Below are 14,558 nucleotides of genomic sequence, written 5' to 3' on the forward strand. Positions count from 1 at the left end.
AAGTCTCTAGTCCCTTTTACTGCAAGACTCCCATTCCCTGTCACCCAGTGGATCAGATTCAGCTACTTTGGGCTGACCTTTTTGCCTCTCACCTCTTCACCACTCAGAAACGACTTCATTCATTCACCTCAGGCTCCCTATGTGTCCTCTACCAAGTAGATAGCTTACTTAAGTGGATGGAGATGCCGACTGTACCACGCATTCACCCTAGTCAGATCTGATACCCTTTCTATTTCAGAGGAGTACCAAGAGAAAAAAAACTGATGAAACAGGGTACCCCGATGTAGGTTGTCATGTGGGAAGCATGGCCCTGGACTGCTCTCTTGGCTGGAGAAGTTGGATGAGAAGGCCTTTTTAGCACAAGGGCCCAGAAGTCTTGTCAGTGGTCAGTGGCTCTGCTGCTACCCTTCTGGGGAAGGGGGCCCTGCTGACAATCTGGAAGTCTGGACCAGTCTTTTGCTCCTGCAACCTGGAGCCAACCCAGTAGGGGGCAGACATGACTGGGAAGCTAGGAAGCTTGAAGGTGGTGGTGATGCTGGAAGGAAACGGGGCCCCAGCGGGGATTGGTCTACATGAAGTAATGGGGACAGAAGTAAGAGCCATCTGTAAATGAGGAGGTAGGCATATGGGCAGGAGTAGAGGGCTTCTGGAAAGAAAGGCTGGGGCTGAACCAGGACCCCTCTCATAAGTTCCGGTGGGTTCCAGGAAGGTGTTGCTTGAACCCACTTGCATTCCTGCTGGTGTGTGCGCTCAAGTGTTCATCCCCGTAGCTGCTTGGGGCCGGAGGCCACGCTGTGGTTACTGTGTGTATGCTTGTGTGTAAGGGATGTCAGTGGTTAGGGCCCAACTCTGGGATTCCTGGGGCACTGGCCGTCGGGAATGCCAGCTATGGGGGGCACGGCCAGGAGGGGGCGGTTGGCGCGCACTGCCCGCGCCCGGGGACAGAAAAAACATCCGCCGGAGGCCCGGCCGGGCGGCGCTCCAGCGGCGCCGGGCAGGTGCGCGCGGTGAGGAAGTGAGCGCATTCCGGCCCCCCGGCCGCCAGCCCTCCGGTGAGTCACCGCCGACCCCCGCTGCCCGCCGGATAGGAGGGAGCGGCCACGGTGGGGAGATTTGGGTGGCGGGAGCCCCCGAGGGTGGCTGGGCGGGGGGAGAGACTCAGGAGGGTCACCGAAGTCCCGGAGAGAGAACCAAGGGGGGAGGGGCCCCGCGGGTCCAGGTCCTGCTTTCACCCCCCAGCGCGAGAATCCTAATAAGACACCGAATACAGAGCCCGTGATTGAATGGAGGCAGGCGGGGACTGTCCCCTGGGAGAATCTTGTGGGGGCAGAGAGAAGGCCCCAGAGAGCTGGTCTTGGGGAAGGAGAGGAGCCCGGGGCCAAATGGCCAGTGGGCAAGGTGGTGTGGCCTGGGGAGGGGCAGAGTGCGGGGCTGTGGAGCGGGCGCGGCCGACTGGAGTGCTGGAGCACCGCAGCGCCGGTGTAGGCCCTGGCGAGCAAGACCCTGTAGATGGAAGGAGACTTCCACATCAGGTAGGAAGGTGGAAATGACCAGAGATAAGGTCGTCCAGAGATCTGTGCGCTCTGGGGCAGTGGAGGGTAGGTTTTGGGAGTAGTGGGACTTAGGGTCATAGAGGTACTGTTGTGGCCAGGTCCTTAAAGGCTTTGAATGCTGGCATCAGGAATTTGGATATGGCCTCGCAGGTAGAATCAATGGGCTCTGAGCAAGAAAAGAAGTGAATGACTTAAAGGTGAGGTTATCTGTGTCTAAACAGTACTGCCTGCTCTCCCGTCTTTGCCAAAGAATCAGGCATTGATATGCTATTTTTAATAGTCATTTAAAGTCGCATAACTCCATTTATCAAACAATTAAATGTTGACATTTTAAAAATAGAAAAGTTGAAAAATCTGAATCAATATTTGATTTAGAACTCACAACGGAGCTATCAAGATGAGTTATATGGCATTATCATACTTTTGTGCCATTTACCCCTCACTGACGAGTGAATTCTGTGTTTCTAATGCCTAAGTTCTGTATCAGCACAACACATCTCATTTATCTTATGGTCTTTATTTTTAACCTTAACTTTCTTCTGTGCAGCCCTGTAGCCTGTCCTGTGAATCCTGAACCAAGTAAAACATTTCTTGGGATGGGGCATTGGGCTACAGTATACAAAGACAAATTACTGGTTTTACCATGTATATTAGGTTACTTATTATCTTCTGTGGACATCTATGTAACTATGAAGTTTCTATATTTACCCTGTGGCTGATAAAAAGAGAAAGCTAAAGGTGTTTTATTTACATGTAGCATTTCTGTAACAGCACTTATTAGTCTGGATTCTAAAATCAACTCTACAATGGTATTTGGTACTTGTCTCAGAAACTGACACTAATTCTGTCATGGTCTTTATAGTTTATTTATCTTGGGCCAAAGGATTAGGATCTTTATAATTTATTTTAAAGATCTTTAAATCCTGCAGTTGCTTTTGGCCCCAAACAAGAAAATCTGGGTCAGTTAATTTTGAAAAAAAAAGAAAAAAAAAAGGAATTTCCTACTTTGGGCCCTGCTGCTTTCTCCTGTGCTGTCTCAGCCTCAGCCCTACCTTATTCCCAGTGGCTTTTACCTTCATTCCTTCTTAGCTCTGCTGGGCATATTTAGAGGAAAACTTCACACTAACTTCCTCTACCATAAATTCTCTCCTTCCCCTCAACTCTACACTTTTCTTTGCCAACATACACCACTACTTCTTCATTGATTTTTTTTTTTTTTTTTTTTTTTTTAAGCCTACAGCCCTTTCTGGCTCTTTTCCATCTTTAAAACTCTCTTGTTGAAATCTTTTCTTTTCCTCCTTTCTCTTTGGTAAGACCTTATGTTTTTTTTGTTTGTTTGTTTTGTTTTTTGTTGTTTTTTTTTTTGTTTTGTTTTGTTTTATTTTATTTTATTTTATTTTTTAAATTTTTTTTTTTAATTTTTATTTATTTATGATAGTCACACAGAGAGAGAGAGAGAGGCAGAGACACAGGCAGAGGGAGAAGCAGGCTCCATGCACCGAGAGCCCGATGTGGGATTCGATCCCGGGTCTCCAGGATCGCGCCCTGGGCCAAAGGCAGGCGCCAAACCGCTGCGCCACCCAGGGATCCCCTGTTTTGTTTTAAAGATTGGATTTTATTTATTCTGCATGATGTACTTCTGTCTTCCTTCCTCTTCTCTTAACCTTTTTTCTGATTTTGGACTGTTTGTAAACTCTTATGCTTGCTTTCACCAAGGCTTCAACCTTTCCCTTATGATTAAGCTCTTCTTCCTCTAAGACACTGATGTTTCACTGTATTTCCTGCTACAATAAAAGTTTTCAAATTTACATCTACTTCAGTCTCTTCTGATATTTTGCATCCAGAAGCATGACATGGTCAATTATGGAGTCCATTGAATGACCCCACTTAAGTTTGGTGTTATGCTAGGCACTGAATAGTGAATTTCACAATTCTGGCACCAGATTCCTCAGTGCTTTAACCAACAATGGATGTTATCACATGTGGGTGCTTGAATTCTCTCTTATACGCGTATATGCTAAAATGCATAGGTAATATAACAAGTCAGTATATGTATATGAATATATATTTGGTATATTGCATTATAATCAAGTACATTTTGGGTTAGAAGATGAGGATGGGTAAGTTCATAGCTAGGATAAAAGATTAAGAGACCTCATCGTTTGCCATTCTGTATTGAGATGAAGATGAGAGGAGCTGTTCCTGTGCAGGTGAGGAGATTATGTGAAGGAGACTGAGTTTCAGGAGTTGAGTGAGATGACAAATGAGACTGTGGTGAATGGCAGGAGAATGGGATGAGTGGGCCAGAGTCCCAAGAACATTTGATTGCTATACTCAGATTGCCTGGTATTCTCTCTGTCAGAGAATTTAGAAGATTCTCTGGTTGTAGTACTGATATCAAGAATGGTTAAGTTTCCGTTGATAATCCATCCATGTTGAAGTTTTCCTACTTGTCTCTGCCCCATTGGAACCATTCTTAACATGTTCGTGTAATTTTTTTCTCCTTACAAATCATTACATTCATGATAGCCCGCATCACCAATAATTAACCCTGAACTAACTACCATTAATTTTGACTAAACTCCATGTCCACTTATGTGTTTTCGTTGTTCCTGCCTGCTCTATAATCTACTGGTGACAGTAGTGACTTTTAAAATTCTAATTATGACTCTCTATTTCTCTCTTTTATCTTATTTGTAAATTATTCTTTTTTTTAAATTATAGACTCAAAGCTAGATACTTAGAAGGCAGCTAGTTCTTTGTTATTTCTGAAGGATGATCTGGTTTTTGCTTGACTATGTGTACTGAATGAAATGAGTTACTTCCTCTTGCGGTTGGAGGCTACCCTTCTACTGTTTGTTATCTGGCTTTAGGTACTAGAGGATTGGTAAGCTGAAATCTATCATGTAATGGCATTTCATTTTTCCTTTTAATTCTGCCTTTTGAAACAATATGGAAAAAATGTACTTGTTTTTCAATGTGGTCGCTCCTTAAGATTTGAAAAGGGTTTGTTTTTGTTATTTATTTTAAGCTTTTTTCTTCACTCCAGCACTGTCCAATAGAACTTTCTGTGATGATGGAAATGTTCTTGACCAGTCCTATCTAATCAGTAGCTACTAGTCACATGTGGCTTTTGAGCACTTGAAATAGAGCTACTGTGACTAGAAATGAAATGAAATTTTAATTTAAATTTAAATAGCCCCATGAGGTGAGTGACTTGTGTTAGTACAGCTCTAAACTTTGGGAGTTAGTATATTGTCATATGACTGTCTTTTGGCTGCTGCAGAAAGCTTATGGTCACTTCAAACATGGTAAAAATGTGTGTAAATGGGTTCTTGATCTGCCTATAGGCCAGTCTTATATGTTGTCACAACTGAGAAAAAATGCAGACCCAATCCCCAAAGCCCTGATGAGTAATGTCACTTTTTACTGAAGGTTCCTTAGAAGGGGTAGCAGGTATATCTCATTTTTCATATCCTCAAAACAATGCTTTAAAAAATCTCTCATTTAATTTCTTTTTCCCAAAGAGGAGGAGTCCCTAAAGTTCCTCTCCATTAAGTGGCTACCAAATTTCTCCTTCATCTTTTCCCTTCTTTCCCCAAAACATCTTTTCTCCTTCTCTTTGAGCTTTACTCCTCCATTCTCTTTGAGCACCACCCTGTTCTCTCTTCTCTTTGAGAAGAGTTCTTAGGTGTGCTCCTCTTTCTCCAACTTCCCTTTCCTTTCATTATGTCTGCATGGTAAAATCAATGAACTTTTTCCAGACCCATCTTTCTTGGGGTGGGGTTGGGGTGGGGGGCAAATTAGGGCCAAAGGTCATATTAACTTTTTTTTTCCTTTCTCACACAATTCCTGACCTGCTTCTAGGAGTCCTCTCATTTTCTTATCATTGCTAGTCTTTATTTAGTATGCTTTTACAGAAGAATCTTTATTCCCTTCTTTTACTCCAGATCTATGCTTGATGTGTCCTAAAGCTCCTCTCTTCACAGTTCCTTTATCCATTTTCCTTTCATTTTTCATTTTGCATATGTTATTTTTAATAGATTTATCTTTGCCAATTTTTTGCATGTGAAGAGAGGCTGCATCCATTGAGGGAGTGCATTCACTGCCCACTCTTGCCACCTAGTGCCTCATCCTCCCTTGATTAACTTCTTGGCTCATCATCATTGTTCATACCTCCCTCCCTTTATTGTTTTTTGTTCTAATTTTTGTTTGTTTTATTTATTTATTTATTTATTTATTTATTTATTTATTTATTTATTTATGATAGTCACAGAGAGAGAGAGAGGCAGAGACACAGGCAGAGGGAGAAGCAGGCTCCATGCACCCACCGGGAGCCTGATGTGGGACTCGATCCCGGGTCTCCAGGATCACGCCCTGGGCCAAATGCAGGCGCCAAACCGCTGCGCCACCCAGGGATCCCTTTTGTTTGTTTTTTGTTTTTAAGTGGGCTCTGTGCCCAATGTGGGGCTTGAACTCATGACCCTGAGATCAAGAGTCACATGCTCTGCTGACTGAGCCAGCCAGGCACCCCTGTTGTCTGTTGTTCTAGTCTCTTCCTTATTCATATCTTTAAGAACATTCACTTCTTTTTTTAAAAAAGTTATTTTTGGGGTCTCATTTGTTCCAGGAGTCCTCATGTAATTCTCTGTACTGTGGTCTAAAACTATTTATGTAGCACTGATTTAAGTGGTTTGGGGTGATGGGGTTGAAGGATAGAATATCCTCAACCATGGCACTGACATTTTGGGTTGGATAATCCTTTGTTGGGGGCCAGTCCTGTGAACTGTAGGATGTTTAGCACCATCCCTGACCTCCACTGTGACAACCAAAAATGTCTCCAGATATTGCCAACTGTCTCCCTGGAAGGCAAAATCTACCCTCCCATCCTGCTCACATTGAGAACAACTGTGCTAGAATATGGGCTTTCTGAAATTGATAGGTGGTTATACTTCTTCTCTCTGACTGCTAATTTGTTTGCTTAGCCTGGGTTTCCAAAGTAGGTCTTTGTCTTACTTTGTAGGAGATAACTTCTTAAAATTGCAGGTTTTTGAGCTCATCCTAGACCTATTGAATCAGAAACATTGGAAGAAGTAGAATCTGGAGATCTGATTTTTATAAGACACTATCCCCACTTCACGCCTAACCAGGTAATTCTTATGCCCTAGCCTTGACCTTCCTGTGGCATAACTGCTGCATTACCCACATTTTTTTCCTGCAAATCTTGCTAATGCTCCAGCTTTGCTTCCGCTCCTGGCCCCATGATGCCAACACAAATAAGGAGGCCTCAGGTTACCAGGACAACTGGGGCACAGGAAACCATAAAGGCTCTGCACTCCCACAGGCATCATGGACTATGGCTCTACCAGCTTGATTTCTCCCTAGGGACTCAGTCATACTTTCTACTTCCCGTCCCATCCCCAAACTACCCAGACTGGCTGATACCCAGGCCCAAGTCACAGATCCTGATTTTATAGACCTGGTGGTAGAATATGCAGTGCGTGGCATGGAGAATGGTGATGAAGCTTTCTTACTAACATTGATAATATTCCACGTCACCTTGGTGATAATTGAATTTTATACTGGTGAGAATTATATTCCCCTGAGAGTTAATGGGATTATAGGTTTTAAAAAAATTTTTTTTTAATTTTCTTATTTATTTATGATAGTCACAGAGAGAGAGAGAGAGAGAGAGAGAGGCAGAGACACAGGCAGAGGGAGAAGCAGGCTCCATGCACCGGGAGCCCGATGTGGGATTCGATCCCAGGTCTCCAGGATCACGCCCTGGACCAAAGGCAGGCGCCAAACTGCTGCGCCACCCAGGGATCCCAAGGGATTATAGGTTTTGAAGTAAGGATGCTAAACTTATTTCTATTATTTATAGTCCCCTCAGTGGACCTTGAGTCTTAGGTCCTTTTGGATCCCTGGATAGATTTTTTCACAATTAGCTGTGGGTCAAAAGACTAAGCAATCTATTCCTGATAAATTGGAGCAGCTAATGTTTAGCAAGAAAAGAATAGTTACCAGATAATGAATTTGAGCTCTATTTACATTTCACTATAAAGCTAGTCATTTGTTTTAAGAAAGATCATCTGGTTTGATGACATCTTTTCTTTTTAAGATTTATTTATTTATTTATTTATTTATTTATTTATTTATTTATTTGTTTGTTTATTTATTTGACAGAGAGAGAGAGAGAGAGAACAAGCACAAGCAGCAGGGAGGAGCGGAGAGAAAGGGAGAAGCAGACTCCCCACTGAGCAGGGAGCTTGATTCAGGCTTCAATCCCAGGACCCTGGGACCATGACCTGAGCCGAAGGCAGATGCCCAGTGACTGACTGAGCCACCCAGGTGCCCCTCTGATTAAGTCTTTAAAGTCACAAATAAATGAAAATCTACTTGCACATCTAAGCTCTTAGATGCTTAGAAAATGTTGAATTGACCCAGAACCAGAATAGGCCACCTCCATGGAGCATCTTGGCAGGTCAGAGCAAGAGAGAATAAAGAATAATAAAGGAAACTTGATAGCTCTTTTCAAACAGTTAAAGGATTCTCCTGTGGAGGAGGTGCTAGATTTAGTTGCTTTAGGTCCAGAAGGTAGAATAAGGACATTTATTTCATTTTTTAAAAAGATTTATTTATTGATTCATTCATGGTAGACATAGAGAGAGAGAGACACATGCAGAGACACAGGCAGAGGGAGAAGCAGGCTCCATGCTGGGAGCCCAAAGCGGGACTCGATCCCAGATCTCCAGGATCACACCCTGCGCCAAAGGCAGGCGCTAAATTGCCGAGCCACCCAGGGATCCCCTATTTCATTTTTTAAAAGATTTTTTCATTGACTCATGAGAGACACACAGAGAGAGGCAGAGACATAGGCAAAGGGAGAAGCAGGGTCCCTGAGGGGAGCCTGAGTGGGACTCAATCCCAGGACCCCGAGATCACACCCTGAGCCAAAGGCAGACGTTTAACCACTGATCCACTCAGGTGCCCCAGGACCTTTATTTCAGATGACAGTGAGAGAGAGACTTTGGTTTAGTAAGGAAGACTATTTGATTATTTGGTGGATCTCAAATTGGAACAAACTGAATTGTTAGGCAGTGAACTATTTGTGACTGTATTGTTTATGTGGAGGTTAGATTACCGCTTGCACAAGGTTTGGATGAGATTTGGGACATTAAATTGAGTTTGGCCTGGAAGGAAAAGCAGGCAAATTTATTGGAGGTCAGTTTATCCTTTCTATCATATGATTCTGTGGCAACTCTTAAAGTCATTACTGTTTCCCTAGGCACCTCTGCCAAGTTTACCCCCTTGAGTCGTTGAATATTAGAGTCAGTAGTAGAGTCTTCAGGAATTTCTCAAATGTTGTTCCCTAGCCCTCTGGAGATTCCTCAAGAATGCCTCAGAGGTGGCTGAGAGAAGTGAAATGGAGGCTAGCTGAGGCTCCAAGCCCTTTACCTATGCTTCAGCCAGAACAATCTTGCCTTGTTTTTCTCTCAGAAAATAAAAGGGGGGGGGTTTCCACTGGGAAAAAAATTGTAAAAGCCCCAATATTCTAAATTCTACATTTTATGGACAGAGAAACAGATAGGGAGCAGAGGTCACACAGCTAATACAGTTCAGAGTCAGAATTCAAATTTAGCCCTTCTAATCCTAGTCTCCCACTCTACTAGTCTAATTTTTTATAATTTGGTAAAAGTTTCTCTCCATTTATCTGGCCCCACTATAATCAGGAATTTTATTTCCTCAGATCTATCTTCTGTTAGCCCCTGAGCTAGTCTCCCTACTCTCTAATCTCTCCTACTCCTGGTCTATGTTATATACATGGTTGCCATGTTATCCTTGAAACCTTGTCTTTACCATGGGATTTCCCTGCTTAACCTTCTTTGTATTGCCTAGAAGAACTTTCAGCTTGACACATTGTTAGTATTCTTCAGTATCTCCATTGTGCAACTAGCTGAACTTTTGCCCAAATCCATCATATTATGGATAATTAAGGCGACATGTAAAACAATGAGATTGACTGAGTCCCACCCTACTTCTACTAAACACCAATTTTGGCAGAATTTTTGTGTGGACAGTTTTAATCAGGCATGATGAGAAGATGCAAAAGAAATAGAAGATTGCAGCTCATAAACAGCAAGTTGCATAACAATATGGGTCATGTCCAATTTATATGACACATACATGCATTTGTTTAAAAACAAGAATGAGATGTATAGAACTTTTCTGGAAGAAAATCTACCAAACTGATAACAGACATTAACTCTAAGGGGGTGTGGGGGTTGAAAAACAATGGGGGTAGTAGAGGAAGGGGGATTTAAAATATTTTTCCACTGCGGAGAGCCTCACTGGGTAGAAGGGTAACCTGAGGAAGCAGGCTTGGTGCTGACAGGGCAGGAGCTGCTCAACTGTCTTGCTTGAATCCATCGCCAATCATTTCTTTGCTTCTTGCATCACTCTGCTAAAGAAGTGAAGTGCCAGGAGATCATTTGATTGGCTAAGTTTAAATCAAGGGCCATCTATGGCCCTATCAGGATATATAGAGAAAGGGTCTGGGAGAAAGACCCCATCCCTCCCCGAGAAAGTCCCTGGTTTCTCTCCCTTGGAGGGAGGGAAAACCTGATTTTCTTCTTCCAAGAAAGGCATACACAGAACAGAAGAGGTAATTGCCTGAAATGATATCAGAATACTCTTAGGAAGGGGGCATGGATGCTGGCAACGAGAAAGCACAAATGTTCCTTTGAATTCATTACCCCTCCCCTCACTTCTTACCTACACCTCCATCCTAGAGCTTTCTTTACTTTTGACTTAACCCAAGTCCTCTGGCGTGGTATTAGCATTTACTAGATAGAGATTGAGGTGCAGACAGTTCAGGGGATGAAGGAGAGAAGTACGAGATGAGTCAGGCAAAGAGGGCAGTAGGCAGGTTTTACTTCGCTTTTTGCCCTTCCTGTGTTTACATGAGATCCTTTTCAGTGTCTGACCACTTGAAAAATGATCATAATAAACATAAGTCAAGTTACAAATAAAAACTATCCATCTGGCGGTTCTAACCACCTGCTTCTCTGATGGTGGAGCCATTCTTCCCCTATGCCATATAGAGAGTGGCCAGGGAGTCATTTCTGCCCATCTCCTGTGGGTGTGTATGTGTCCCTGCCAACACACATACCAGATGATTCTCCACCCTCTTTGGAAGGTCCAAGCCCCAGTTAGAGTATGTATTAGAAGTGTTTTATTTTCCTACAGAGGGGATTCTTCACTTTTGAAGCATTAACCTTCTGATAAAAAAAATAGCTTTCATGGGGTCCCTGGGTGGTTCAGTTGGTTAAGTGTCTGCCTCAGCTCAGGTCATGATCCCGAGGTCCTGGGATGGAGCCCTGCATTGAGCTCCCTGCTCAGTGGGGAGTCTGTTTTTCTCTTTCCCTGTATCCCTCCTCCTGCTTATGTTCCCTCTCTCGCTCTCAAATAAATAAAATCTTAAAAAAAAAGAAAAGAAAAGAAAAAGCTTTTTTCCAACTGTTATCATTGCTTAGGCCTGATTTTTTAAAAATTGACTTGGGTTGGGGCACCTGGGTAGTTCAGTTGGTTAAACATCTGACTCTTGGTTTTGGCTCAAGTCATGATCTCGAGGTTGTGGGATTGAGCCCCGCATTGGGCTCTTCATTCACTGTAGAGTCTGCTTCAGATTCTCTTTCCTTCTCTCACCCACTCACTCTCTCTCTCACATAAATAAATAAAATCCTTTTAAAAAATGGACTTGATTGGGTTAATCATGAGAGGGTGTGCAAATTCACTCTTAACTATTGGTAACAAAAAATACCTAAGTAACTCCTTAACTACTGCAAAATAATTGTTTTTTCAACTTTATGGAAATATAATTTATGAATAAGATGATGTATGTGTTTTAAGTGTACAATGTAGTGAGTTTTGGCAGATGTTTGCACCTATATACTCATGCTCCCAGACTGTAGAAATGTGTTAAACCCCTCCCCAACCAATTCCCTTGTTCTCCTTTGCAATCCGTCTCCCCTCACTCCACTCCCCCAGACATCCACTGATCAGATTTATATCATCATAGATCAGTTTTGCCTATTGTAGAGCTTCATATAAATGGAATCATACAGTATGGGTCCTGTTCTTGGCTTCTTTAATTCACCATTATGTTTTTTTTTTAAATTTTTATTTATTTATGATAGCCACAGAGAGAGAGAGAGAGGCGCAGAGACACAGGCAGAGGGAGAAGCAGGCTCCATGCACCGGGAGCCCGACGTGGGATTCGATCCCGGGTCTCCAGGATCGCGCCCTGGGCCAAAGGCAGGCGCCAAACCGCTGCGCCACCCAGGGATCCCCACCATTATGTTTTTATTTTTTTATTTTTTTTATTATTATTTTTTTAAAGAGCTAGCATATTCTATTTTATTTATTTATGTTTAATTTTTTATTTATTTATGATAGTCACACAGAGAGAGAGAGAGAGAGAGAGAGAGAGAGAGAGAGAGGCAGAGACACAGGCAGAGGGAGAAACAGGCTCCATGCACCGGGAGCCCGATGTGGGATTCGATCCCGGGTCTCCAGGATTGCGCCCTGGGCCAAAGGCAGGCGCCAAACCGCTGCGCCACCCAGGGATCCCCCATTATGTTTTTAATATCCATTCATGCTTTTGTGTATATCAGTAGTCCATCCCTTTTTATTGCTAAGCCATATTTCATTACTTCCTCAGCGATTAATGATACTGAGTTTATCCGTTCATCTGCTGCTGGACATTTAGGTTGTTTTCCACTTTTTGGAAGCTGCTGTGAACATTCACACACAAGTATTTTTGTAGACATGTTTGCATTTTTCTTGGATAAATACTTAGGAGAGAAATCTTAGATCTTGTGGTAAGTAAATGTTTAACCTGATAAAGAAAAAAAGTGCCAAACTGTTTTCCAAAATGCCTGTGCACTCGTCATTGTGTGAGAGTTCCAGTTGCTCTGGATCTCCATCAGCACTCAGTACCAGTTTTTAAAATCATGCTAGTAGATGTGTAGTGATGTCTCATTGTGGCTTTAATTTGCATTTATTTCCCCAGTGATTAATGATACTGAGCATGTGCTTATTTCATGTGCTTATTTGCCACCAATATCTCATATTTGGTGAGGTCTATTTAAATATTTTGCCTATTTAAAAATTGGAATGTGGTCTTGTTGCTGTAAGGGTTCTTTATATATTCTGGATACAAATGAGTATATGAATTGTGAATATGTGTGAGTACATGAATTGAAAATATTTCCCCTAGTCAGCTTGCCTTTTTTCTTACAGTGTCATTTGAAAAGCAGAAGTTTGGGATCCCTGGGTAGCTCAGCAGTTTAGCACCTGCCTTCGGCCCAGGGCATGATCCTGGAGTCCTGGGATCGAGTCCCACATCGGGCTCCCTGCATGGAGCCTGCTTCTCCCTCTGCCTGCACCTCTGCCTCTCTCTCAGTCTGTGTCTCTCATGAATAAATAAATAAAATCTTAAAAAAAAAAAAAAAGAAAAGCAGAAGTTTTAAATTTTGGTGAAGTTTAATTTCTTGCTTTTTTTCTTGTACAGTTAATGCTTTTTTTGTCCTGCATAAGAAGTCTTTGCTAACACCAAAATAACAGATTTTCTCCTGTGTTTTCTTTTATATTTAGAAATTTTATAGTTTTAACTTTTATGTTAGGTCTTTTTATGTTTTTTATCCATTTTGATCACTTCCTTAGCCTTTCCTCACTGTATAACAGAGTCAGTAAGAAAGGAAGATTCTGAAATAAAGGTGATCCTCTTAAAAAAAGATGTATCGTAGAATAGAAATATTAAACTTTTGTTCTGTGTATTGTTGTCTTCATCTAATATTTATTAACTATTCATTAGTAAAATGTGTACCATCTGCATGTCAGGCACTAAGATATAGTAATGATCACCCTAGACAGTGTCCTTGTGCCATGGAGTTTACATTTTAGTGGAAGAGGTTGTGTTTTAGCATCCATGTATGCTTGGCAAAGTCAAGAAAATATTATTGCCCCATCTGCGATTCCTCAATTGAAAGGAATATTTCAGATCCTTGACAATCTGTTTAATCTCACTGTATGATAGAGCAGTAACCACTCTCCACAAAGGGCCACTGATCTATAGAGAGAAGAGAATCAGCTGCAAAGGGCCAGCTATTGTGCAATATGGGAAGTGCTATAACTGTGCAGGATAGAAAAACATAGTAAGTGACTTTTCATGCTTCTGTTACTATTGAGATAAAATGACCAGACTTTGGCTTAAACAAAACAGTTTGTTTTTGTCTCCAATCCTATTTTTTTTCCAATCCTATTTTTTATAATATCTTTTTGCCCAAAGAGTTCACTGTTGGTATCTTCACAGAACTCCTAGATCTCCTTCCTGATAGAGAACCAATTATCTTCTGTAACAAACCAATTATATGCCCCCGAAAGCCAGTCATACTTTGTGTTAATGATACCACCATTCTTCAAGCCATCTCAGATATCAGTGATAAGTGTTATTTACTATTAGCATTTATAAACTAATACAAATATTAATAACCAGATAATAAGTGGTGTTAATTCAGAGCAGGCTGAGATCACTATGGTTGAGGTTGACCTTTGTGGAAGAAATAAAGATTGAACCACTTCTGAAAAATGAGTAAGATTTTGATGGATGCAAAGAGGGCAGATTAATTTGAATTAATGGATGTGAGGAAGAAGAGATTAAAGATCATTACATATAGCATTCATGGTGTGACTCCCGTATCATATATCTATAGCAGACATCATTAATATAGTACTCATTCTTGCTAGTAAGACTGGAACTAGATAATAGAAAAAGAAATGCAGACATTAAATGGAGAGAGATTTTGAAAGAGACATCAGTGAGACTGAAAATGTCTGACCTAAGGGGTCAAGATGTGGGGCATTTCCTGGGGGGAGTAGGGAAGCCCTTGGTGCAGAGGCTATGAAGGGTTTCTTGGTATCTGTACTGAATGTACAAGCATC

At 41.9% G+C, this 14,558-nt stretch overlaps 1 protein-coding gene across 4 annotated transcripts in view; it reads left to right on the forward strand.

Annotated features, from left to right (window-relative positions):
* Window positions 1-493: 493 nt before the first annotated feature.
* Window positions 494-14,558, forward strand: part of NPR2 (natriuretic peptide receptor 2) — a 55,282-nt gene continuing 41,217 nt past the window's right edge. For 2 of the 4 annotated variants that reach the window (XM_072841875.1, XM_072841876.1), the window contains exon 1: window positions 494-617. The gene's annotated coding sequence lies outside the window, so the exon portion shown is untranslated. Of the gene's footprint in view, window positions 618-913; window positions 1,053-14,558 lie in introns of those variants that run through there. The other 2 variants (XM_072841873.1, XM_072841874.1) reach the window with 1 other exon arrangement.

This window comes from Canis lupus, chromosome 10 (assembly GCF_048164855.1).
Source record: "Canis lupus baileyi chromosome 10, mCanLup2.hap1, whole genome shotgun sequence".
In the NCBI taxonomy this organism is placed as follows: Eukaryota; Metazoa; Chordata; class Mammalia; order Carnivora; family Canidae; genus Canis; species Canis lupus.